Below are 10,524 nucleotides of genomic sequence, written 5' to 3'. Positions count from 1 at the left end.
TTTGGCTATGGGTGGCTGTGGAAACGGTGGTGGAAGTGCAAAAAGGGGTTGATCGGAGTTGAGCTCGTGAGAGCTGCTCCGGCAACGGATCGGGGCCAGAAATGGGTGTTTTAGGACGGCAAGAGGTAGGGGAAGAAGTGGTGAAGAGGTGGTGGCCGGAGGTGGAGCGACGGTGCCGGAAACGACAAAAAGCCCTGCGACTTAGATGGGCTGTAGGGGGTGATCGGCGGCACGGATGGGGCTGGAAATTGGTGGGATGGTGCGCCGGCCGGAGGGGAGTCAGACGATGGTGGCTGTGTTGGCCACGTCGGCCGGCGGCGGTGGTTTTGGGCTGAGGACCGATCGGCGACGGGAAGAGAGGGAGAGAGCTATTTGCGCAGGGAGGGGAAAATCGGGGAAGAAAAGAAGAAGAAGAAGAAAGAAAAGGAAAGAAAAAGAGAAAGAAAAAGAAAAGAAAAAAGAAAAAAGGGAAAAAGAAAATGAGGGAAAAGAAATGAGGTCCAGTCCTCACCTCCGGAGTCCAAAAATCGAACCGACGAAAATGATTTTAAAAAACATAAAACGACTAAAATAAATTAAACACCACATCAAATAAAATAAAACAAATTTAAAATACAATAATTTAAAATAAAATAACTACTATATTAATTAAATTAAAGAGCTCATTCAGTGAAAATAGATGTAAAAACGGGGTATTACAGTTATAATGGATTTTTAGTTGGCTCTTGGCCACTTCTAGGCAGCCAAATCAGCTTATTATTATTATTATTATTATTATTATTATTATTATTATTATTATTATTATTATTATTATTATTAAAAATTTTAAATCTAATATTTTTAAATCTAATATGTTAAATAAAAACTTTTCTATGTGACTCGCATGCCATGTTGACTTTTTCTATTAAAAGACTAATAAAGTCATACTGGAGGAACTATTTTGACATGACCATATATGGGTGGGTAGCACTCTCCCCCACACCTTGCATGGGAGGGGTGTTCATTTTCCACCCACCTCCTCTCCCCACCCCAAGCTGAATGTGCAGATTTTTCAATGTACCACCCACACTTTGCCTAACCACACTCCAGATATACAATCAAATTCCACAAAGACTCAATCTCAAATTTTCAAATCCGTACTCCAAGTCTTCATATTCAAATCCCAAAATGTAGATCAAACTTCAAATGCATATATCCATCTAAGAATTAAAAAAAAAAAAAAATAGATATGCAGTGAAGAACATCTTACCCATGGCCATGTCTTGGTCGTGGGACTTTGGTTGTAGGATTTTGCAAGCTACGACCATGTGATGGAGATGCAAGACAAGTCATTCGTATTGCCACTAGGAGAGCTAGGCGTGCTGAGACTAGGAGGATGGCATTAGGGTGCATGCATGGCTCGGGTGGTGGGACCTTGGGCATCCAAGACAAGGCTAACTAGAGGAAGATCACAATTCCTTGATTTTAGGGGTTGAGAGGAGGCAAACCCCTTAATTTTAGGGAGTGGGCATCTTCTAGTGTGATGGCTAGCCATATTCCTTTTAATTAGGAGATTTATCTAGTTTTAATGTGTTTATATTTATTTCTCAGTTTATTTCCTTTATTTTAGGCATTAGATTTTGTTTCCTTAAACTTAGGGTTCCTTAACCTTAGGGTTCCTTAAACTTAGGAGTTGGATCTATGATTGAGATTTAAATCTAGATTTAGGTTAAGAGAAGTAAATGGGGGCAAGGTGGCTCCAACCCTAGTGTTCCCTATTTATATTTTTCAATTTGCATTGTTATTTCATTATTATTATTATGGTTTTTCAATGAATGAGAATTTTCTCTTCCAAATCTTAGAGAATTAAGTGCTAGACTAAGCTAGTCTTAATTTTTATTATCAAACCAATTTGGATCTTTGTGTTGCCTTGAGGTAACCCTAGATCTAGCCATTCAACACGCCACAAACAAGTGAGTGAGAGTGAAGCTTCCATCAATTGGTGTTTTCATTGAGAGTATCCAACCCAAGGAAAGGAAGCCATGGCCGATCGATAACCAACTCATAGGGAGCGGATTGAGAACATTGAAGCTGCTTTGGAGGCATAACAAATTGCCACCAATGAAATGCTTGGAATGATAAAGGAGGTGCTCCACGAATTGGTAGATCAAAGGAGGAATGGAGAGAAAAGGCGCATAGGAGAAGAGCCCATAGTCCCGAGGGTTTCGTTGGATCTATAAGAAGCCAATGCCGACAAAGGGTGGCTAACTCAGATTCATCTACTCAAGATTCTTCAAACCCTAATAAGGAATCAACTGGGGACAGTGAAGGAGGAGAATGGAACTAGATGAGAGGAGAGGAGAATGTAGGGGGGAGGTTCTCAAACCAAAGATGGACTTTCCAAAGTTCAATGGTGATGACCCGAGCATGTGGGTTAGTAGAGCCGAGTGATACTTTGAGCACAATCACATGGAGGGTCATGCTAAAGTATGCTATGCCGCTTACTTCCTTGAGGGAGAGGCTAACCAATGATGGCAATGGATGAGAGGAAGACATATGGGGCTCAAATGAGAGAGTTAAAATGGAGGAAGTTTGTCAATGAGCTTTTAAGGAGGTTCGGGCCAACCGAGTATATGGACTACCATGAGACTCTCTCAAAGATCAAGCAAGCTGAATCTTTAAGATATTATCAAAATGAGTTCGAGTACTTGTCCACTAGAGTATATGGGTGGTCGGAGAAGGCCCTCATTGGAACCTTTGCGGGCAGCTTGAAAAGTGAGTAGGCGGTGGAAGTGAAGCTTAAAAAACCAAAAACTTTGATGCAAGTTTTGGAGGTTGCATGAATCAAGGAAGATCAACTTCAAGATCTAAAGAAGAGTAGCCAGTTTGAAGTGAGAAACCACCCCCAATGGTTTCCAAGATCGGGGCAAACAAGACTTTTGGTCAGGACTTCTCACTGGGAGGTCCTAGTGGAGGCACATTAAGTGGATCCAAGCACTTACCCACGGGGGTGAAAAGGCTATCGTGGGAAGAGATGCAATGAAGAAAGGAGAATGGGCTTTGATTCAATTACAATTAGAGGTTCACTATGGGCCACAAATGCAAAACCAAGCAAATCTTTCTCATAGAGTTGGAGTCTGAGGAAGAGGAAGATGTAGTGGAGGAGGAGCAAGGGCAAGGAGAGCAAGAGCAAGGAGAGGCCGAGGGGGGAGACCGTCATATTTCTATTCATGCTTTGGCGGGTGTTGCCAGGCCTATATCAATGAGAACACCAACACACATTGGCAAGATAGAGGTAACAATTCTTTTGGATAATGGTCCGTCTCTAAATTTCATCAACTCTAAAGTGGCCGAGAGCTTGGGGTTACCTATGACTTCATCGCTTCATTTGAGGTCAAGGTAGCTAGTGGGGAGGAGTTGATGTGTAGAGAAGTATATAAAAAGGTATGGTTGAAAACATAAGGACTTGAGATTGTGGTATATTTGTATTCTTTGCCTATTGTTGGGTTGGATGTTGTGTTGGGTGTGCAATGGTTAAAGGTGTTAGGGAAGATAGTGTCGGATTATAAAAAAATGACTATGGAGTTTATGATGGAAGGTAAATGGGTGACCATGAGAATAAGTGGAAGATGAGGATGCAAGACCGTGGGGCCTAATGAGATGTAGAAGATCTTGAGGCATGGGGGCAATGTTTTGCTATCACATTGGCCTCCCAACCGAGGGGCTTGAGTGAGGGGCATGAAATGGAAGATGAAGGTTGGAGAGGGAGTTAGGGGCTAAGGTGCCTCTTTATTTGAGGGAGTTGTTGGGGCGGTTCTCTAGAGTGATGGAGGACTCGAAGACACTTCCACTCTCAAAAAAAATTGATCATCGCATTCCTTTGAAGCAGGAAGCCAAGCTGGTTAATGTGGCTCCCTACCGGTATGCTTACTACCAAAAGATCGAGATTGAAAAGCAAGTCAATGAGATGTTGGCTAATGGGCTCATCCGGGCAAGCACTAGCCCATTCTCAAGTCCAGTTCTCTTGGTAAAGAAGAAGGATAGCACATGGAGATTTTTCACCGACTACCGAGCCTTGAATGAGCTACTATCAAGGATCGATTTCCAATCCCGACCATTGATGATATGTTGGATGAGCTTGGTGGTTTGATGTTCTTCTCCAAACTTGATCTAAGGGCCAGGTACCATCAGATTAGGGTGCATGAAGGGGATATTTACAAGACGACTTTCCCAACTCACAATGGCCACTTTGAGTACTTGATGATATTGTGGTCTATGCAATGCTCCTTCAACTTTTCAAGCATGCATGAACCAAATCTTTAAATTGTATTTGAGGAGGTAAATGTTGGTATTTTTTATGGCATTCTTATTTATTCCAAGACATGGGATGATCACTTTGGACACTTGGAGGCTGTTTTGGAGGTGCTACTTGACAACTCTTTTTATGTTAAGTTGTCCAAGTGTGCAGTCGGCCAAAGGGAGATTGAGTACTTGGGCCATTTGATCTCACGTGATGGGGTCAAGGTGAATGCAAGGAAGGTGGAAGTTATGGTGGCTTGGCCCAAAATTGAAGACTATCACTGAGTTGAGGGGCTTTATTGGGCTCACGGGTTATATAGGAAATTTGTGAAAGATTATGTTTCTATTGCAAGACCACTCACCAACATGCTCAAAAAGAATAATTTTGCGTGGAGTGAAAGGGGGGGGAAGGCATTTGAAGATTTGAAGGAACCCATGACAACTACACACCCATCCTTTCTATGCCTAATTTTGAGAAGGTATTTTGAGAAGGGGGCATAGGGGCTGTTTTGACACAAAAAGGAAGGCCTCTAGCCTTCATTAGCAAGGTTCTTGGTGTTCAAAAGAAAGGGTGGAGTGTGTATGCATGGGAGATACTTGCCATCATGGAGGCCGTGAGGGTGTGGAGCCCTTATTTGTTAGGAAGAAAGTTCTTAATAGTCACGGATCAATAATCATTGAAGCATGTTTTGGAGCAAAGGATCAACACTCCAGATCAACAAAGGTGGGCATCCAAACTCATTGGTTTTGAATTTAAATTGGTGTATAGGCAGGGTAGGGAGAATTGGGTGGCCGATGCCCTATCAATGAGGGAAGATTGAGAGGTATTAGGGGTCCTCTCACGTCCTTCATGGGGAATTTGGAATGAGATTAGAGAGGGAGTAAACAATGATATAAGGTGTAAGGAGGTAATGGAGAAGCTAGATGTGGATGCTAAAGGAGTAGAAAATTATGAGATGCTGAGAAGGGCTTTTAAAATATAAGGGGAAAGTGGTGGTGCCAAGTGTGGGGAGCTTAGAAGGAAGATCTTGAGCCACTTTCATGATTCAAGGAAGGGGGACATACGGGGGTGTACCGTACTTGAGTAAGGGTGGCTAATTTGTTCTATTGGGTTGGCATGAAATGAGAGGTGAGGGAGTATGTGAGGAGATGTGACAATTGCCAAAGGGTGAAGAGTGAGAGTAGCAAGTCCAAGGGATTAATGCAATCCTTACTGATCCCTACTCACACTTAGAAGGATGTTACCATGGATTTTGTGGAGAGGTTTCCACTCTCAAATGGTTGTGATGAGGTGCTTGTGGTGGTGGACCGTTTGACCAAGTATGCACACTTCATTGCAATGGTGCATCCATACACGGCCAAGACTATTGCCAAACTTTATGTGGACTAAGTGATGAAGTTTCATGGGATGCTGAGAAGCATAGTGACCGATAGAGACTATGTATTCATGAGTAATTTTTGGAGGGAGTACTTCAAGATGCATGGGACAGAGTTGGCCCGAAGTTCAACATATCACTCCCAAACCAATGACCAAACAGAGGTGACCAACCAGACTCTTGAGCAGTACCTTAGGTGCTTTATGCACCAATACCCAAATAAGTGGGAAGAGCATTTGGCATGGGCTGAATTTTGGTACAACACATCATACCACCAGTCTATCAAGATGAAACCATTTGAGGCACTTTATGGGAGACCACCACTGGTACTTGTGGCCTATGAAGTGGGGAGTTCACCAAATGATTTGGTGGATATAGAGATTAGAGAGAGGGATAAAGTCTTAAAGGAACTTAAGAAGACTTTGGCACGTGCCCAAGACCAAATGAAAAAGCATTTTGACAAAGGAAAGAGTATGGAGTCCTTTAAACCGCGTGAGCGGGTATTTCTCAAGTATCTACCAAGAGAGAACAAGGCACTATCCCAAGCAACATTGAGCAAGTTGAGGGCTACGTATTTTGGCCCATATCAAGTATTGGAGAAGTTCAAACAGCTTGCTTACAAGCTAGATCTACCGACCGGGGTTCACATTTATCCTATTTTTCATGTTTCATGGCTAAAGAGGAAGGTTGGAGATCCAACCAAGGTGGTGAGTAAGATGCCCATGGTGGATGAAAAGGGAAGAATAGCAATCCAACACGAGAAGATAATAGAGTATAGGCTTGTGAGAAAGGGTGGCCAAGTAAAAATTGAAATTTTGGTTCAATGGAAGGGGCTTCCAACCGAGGATGCTACATGGGAGAGTGTTCGGGTTCTCAAAGATCAATTTCCAGATTTGAACCTTGAGGACAAGGTCAATTTTGAAGGGGGGATTGATGAAGATGCAAGACAAGCTATTCGTAATGCCATTAGGAGAGCTAGGCGTGTCGAGGCTAGAAGGATGGCATTGGGGTGCATGCATGGCTCGGATGATGGGACCTTAGGCATCCAAGACAAGGCCAACTAGAGGAAGATCACAATTCCTTGATTTTAGGGGTTGAGAGGAGGCAAACCCCTTAATTTTTTGGAGTGGGCGACTTCTAGTGTGATGGCCAGCCATGTTCCTTTTAATTAGGAGATTTATCTAGTTTTAATGTGTTTATGTTTATTTCCTAGTTTATTTCCTTTATTTTAGGCATTAGATTTTGTTTCCTTAAACTTAATGTTCCTTAAACTTAGGAGTTGGATCTATGATTGAGATCTAGATCTTGATTTAGGTTAAGGGAAGTAAATGGGGGCAAGGTGGCGCCAACCCTAGTGTTTCCTATTTATATTTTCAATTTGCATTGTTATTTCATTATTATTATGCTTTTTTCATGAATGAGAATTTTCTCTTCCAAATCTTAGACAGTTAAGTACTAACCCGAGCTAGTTTTAATTTTCACTATGAAACCAATTTGGATATTTATGTTGCCTTGAAGTAACCCTAGATCTAGCCATCCAATACACCACAAACAAGTGAGTGAGCGTGAGGCTTCCATCACTATGGCTTGGTCCTAGTCCACAACAAGCTGTTGTTGTGGGTTGCAGTCTATAGAGACTGATAGCCATGATCGTGAATCTCTCAGCCAAAACCAACTCGAGTGACCCACGGCCATAGGTCTACGATACGAAGCCCATAAGAAGGAAGAGCAAGATGATAAGGATATGGTAGACTTAGCTACTAGAAGAGATGAACAAGAAGAGGAAGTGAGCAGTGGGCCGGGAGACTTGGGAGAGAAAATAAATTAGGGTCAAACTATATAGCATGGAGCAAGTAGGCGGGTTATGTACAGGCAGATGGGTACCCATGCCCTTCCCCGCCATTTTTATGTTTTCAGGGTTTTTATTCACCGGTCCAACTGGAAATACCAAGTGGGAAGTCTACTCGATAGCCTGTGGTGCGAGTAGCTGCACCAGGTATGGGAGCCAGCCCACCAAGCCCAATTATCATCATGGAGTGTATGCATAGCTCTTTTGTCGATTAAGCATTGCTACCATGTGTCTTTCCTTGTTCTTCATACTCAAAATCAATTATTGGACAACCAACGTGTTCTAACCAATCAATCTCAATATAATGGTGATCCACATATCCTTAGCATATAGTGTTTCATACAGGGCCATTCCAATAACAGACTAATAATTTTTGTAGGTGAACTCAACTAGTGGTAGATGATCGTGTCAATCTTTCTATACACCTCATATTATTGATGGAAATAAAGTGGACACTCTTCGTTAGCTGATCGGTAATCACCCAAACTAGGTTTTGTCCACTATTGCTTGAGTAAACTAATTATATAGAATCTATTGCTGTGTCCCACTTTCATTATAGGATTGGTAGAGATTGTATCATACTTGCCATACGTTGATGTTTAACCTTAAGCAATTGATAAGTGGAGCACTTACTTAGGTGCACTACTATATCTCTCTTCAACTCTCCACACCAATAGTTATACTTTAGATTGTTATATATATCTTGGTTCTCCTTAGATGGATTATATAGGGCCAAAATGAGCTCCTTGTAAAATAAAATCATATATCGACAATCTTTCTCATGTGACCCAAACATGTTCAAGTTCTTTCTCTTTTGCCTTTTCTATCAACTCAACAATGTTGGAGTCAGTTTTCTACAACTCTATAATATTAAAAACACTAACAAGTCTTACCTCTTGAGTGTCCATTAGTATCTCTTCCATGGTCGGCACCTTTTCTATCCTCAATTTGCTTGATCTCACTGATCCAACTTTCCATGTCCGCCAATAAGGTCACCATCTCTTCGTACACTTATATACTCAATGCATCTACTGCCACATTTACCTTTCTTGGATGTTATTTGATCTCGCACTAGTGATCATTGATTATCTCTAGCCATTGTCTTTACCTCATTCAAATTTTTCTGATTAGAGAGGCCGTACTTCAAAATCTTGTGATGTGAGTACACTTCACAACTTTATTCGTATAAATAATTACATATCTTTTTGGATGTAAGCTTAAGAGCGCAACTTAAAATTCTAATGAATCTAACCCCTTGAACCATCCTTTCGTAGGGTGGGTGCAAGGGGATTTTATGTTAGGGTGAAGGCGTGTGCATAGAGGAAATAGGATGAAAATTTGTCCTAGGATAGATACCATCCCAAATTAACCAAGATGCATTCTTTGGTCGGCAATATCTTTAATAAGCATGTTCATCATTGCATCAACTTTCCTATACATACGTAAGTAGTTCAGAAAAAAAAAAAAACAAAACAAAACAAAAGACGAAAAGACAAATATACAAGAGTGTTACTGTTTCAGTAGAATACATTGGGGCCCAATACTAACCCAGGGGACATCATTCCATCATTATACACTCCTATGTGACTAGGGAATCTCTACCAGATAATGCCCCATTTTGACGTGGGTCGTGAGACAAACACACCCACACACTCTCCCATGAAAATAGTCTACATCTCTCTTGTGAATATTAAAATAAATCCTAGATATCAGAACAAAACATTTTGTGGAAATTCAAGTAAAATACATGGAAACCTTTTTCATAAACATAAGTAGGAAATGTTATGAAAAGGAAATGTTATGAAAAATGCTTAAACAACATTTGAGTTTTAACATTGTATGAGCAAAATCGTATGCAAAATAGAGTTGTGGCATGAGGAAATACTAGATATCAAGATCCTTCTTAATGTGTATTTAAGACACATTTTTTGCAATCATTCACACATTTTGTAAACATGATCATCATGGTAGATACTTGTTTAGTGAAGATTTTTCCTAAGCTTGGTCGTTGTCGGGTTGTTTGTAGTCTAATAGTGACCTCTAGCGTCCAAGTGCATGCTTGAGATTTAATTCTAGGACGTTAGGGATCAGGGGGAGAGAGAGAGAGAGAGAGAGAGAGAGAGAGAGAGAGAGAGAGAGAGAGAGAGAGTTCTGAGTTTTTGGAAGTAAGGACAGTGGGTGAAAGTGACGATCAGCGAGGAGAATAAAAAGGGAAAAGAATTCTTCACGGGTTCCTTGTAGCTTGCTGCAAGGTTGGTCCATTGGATGTTGGATTGGGATGGTGGCAGAATCCGTAATGATTTTGCTCTACCAAATTAAGTTCAAGAGCTCAATCACTGAGTGACTGGTTCTCCAAACGGAGTTGGTCTCATAGTCTGCCGTGGATGAATGTTGTCCACATGGCAATAAAGACTCTGAGCATGGTCCCGTAGAGGTGATTCCGTGACTCTTTTGGTACAAAGTCGTTTAGGTGGAAACAAGGAACTTATGAGGGCACCAAGCATTCCCACGTTGCCTCTAGGGACTTCCAACTTGCTTAATTACCCCGTTTTGTGTTTTGTGCTGCACTTTGCTTGCCTATTGTATATTCCTTACCCATACTGCATTATACACATTTGTTCTTTGCTCGCCCACATTATTGTTTTGCCCCAAACGGCATGTTACTTACGTTACTTAACCAAACATTGCTCGTTTACCTTTTCTCGTTTGAGTCTATGCTCACTCAGATTACTTGTTTACATATTCCAAATTGCCTAAGCCTTGGCTTACCCAGACTAGCTTGTTCGCCTGGTAAGACGTTCCCTTATGTTCAAGGCTACGAGAGTATGCAGCCACGCAGCAAGTGCGAAAAGGATTCCTTCTAAGTTCAGACAAGCTCTCACATTTTTTCATTGGTTTGGATTTAAAAATGAGATAAAATAGTTTTAGATAAAATGTGAAAGTTGAATAAAATATTGTTAGAGTTATATTGTTAGAAATTAGAATATTATTTTTTTAATATTATTATTATTTTGAAATTTG

Source organism: Carya illinoinensis, chromosome 1, assembly GCF_018687715.1.
Source record: "Carya illinoinensis cultivar Pawnee chromosome 1, C.illinoinensisPawnee_v1, whole genome shotgun sequence".
Lineage (NCBI taxonomy): Eukaryota > Viridiplantae > Streptophyta > Magnoliopsida > Fagales > Juglandaceae > Carya > Carya illinoinensis.
This window is presented reverse-complemented; position numbering follows the sequence as displayed.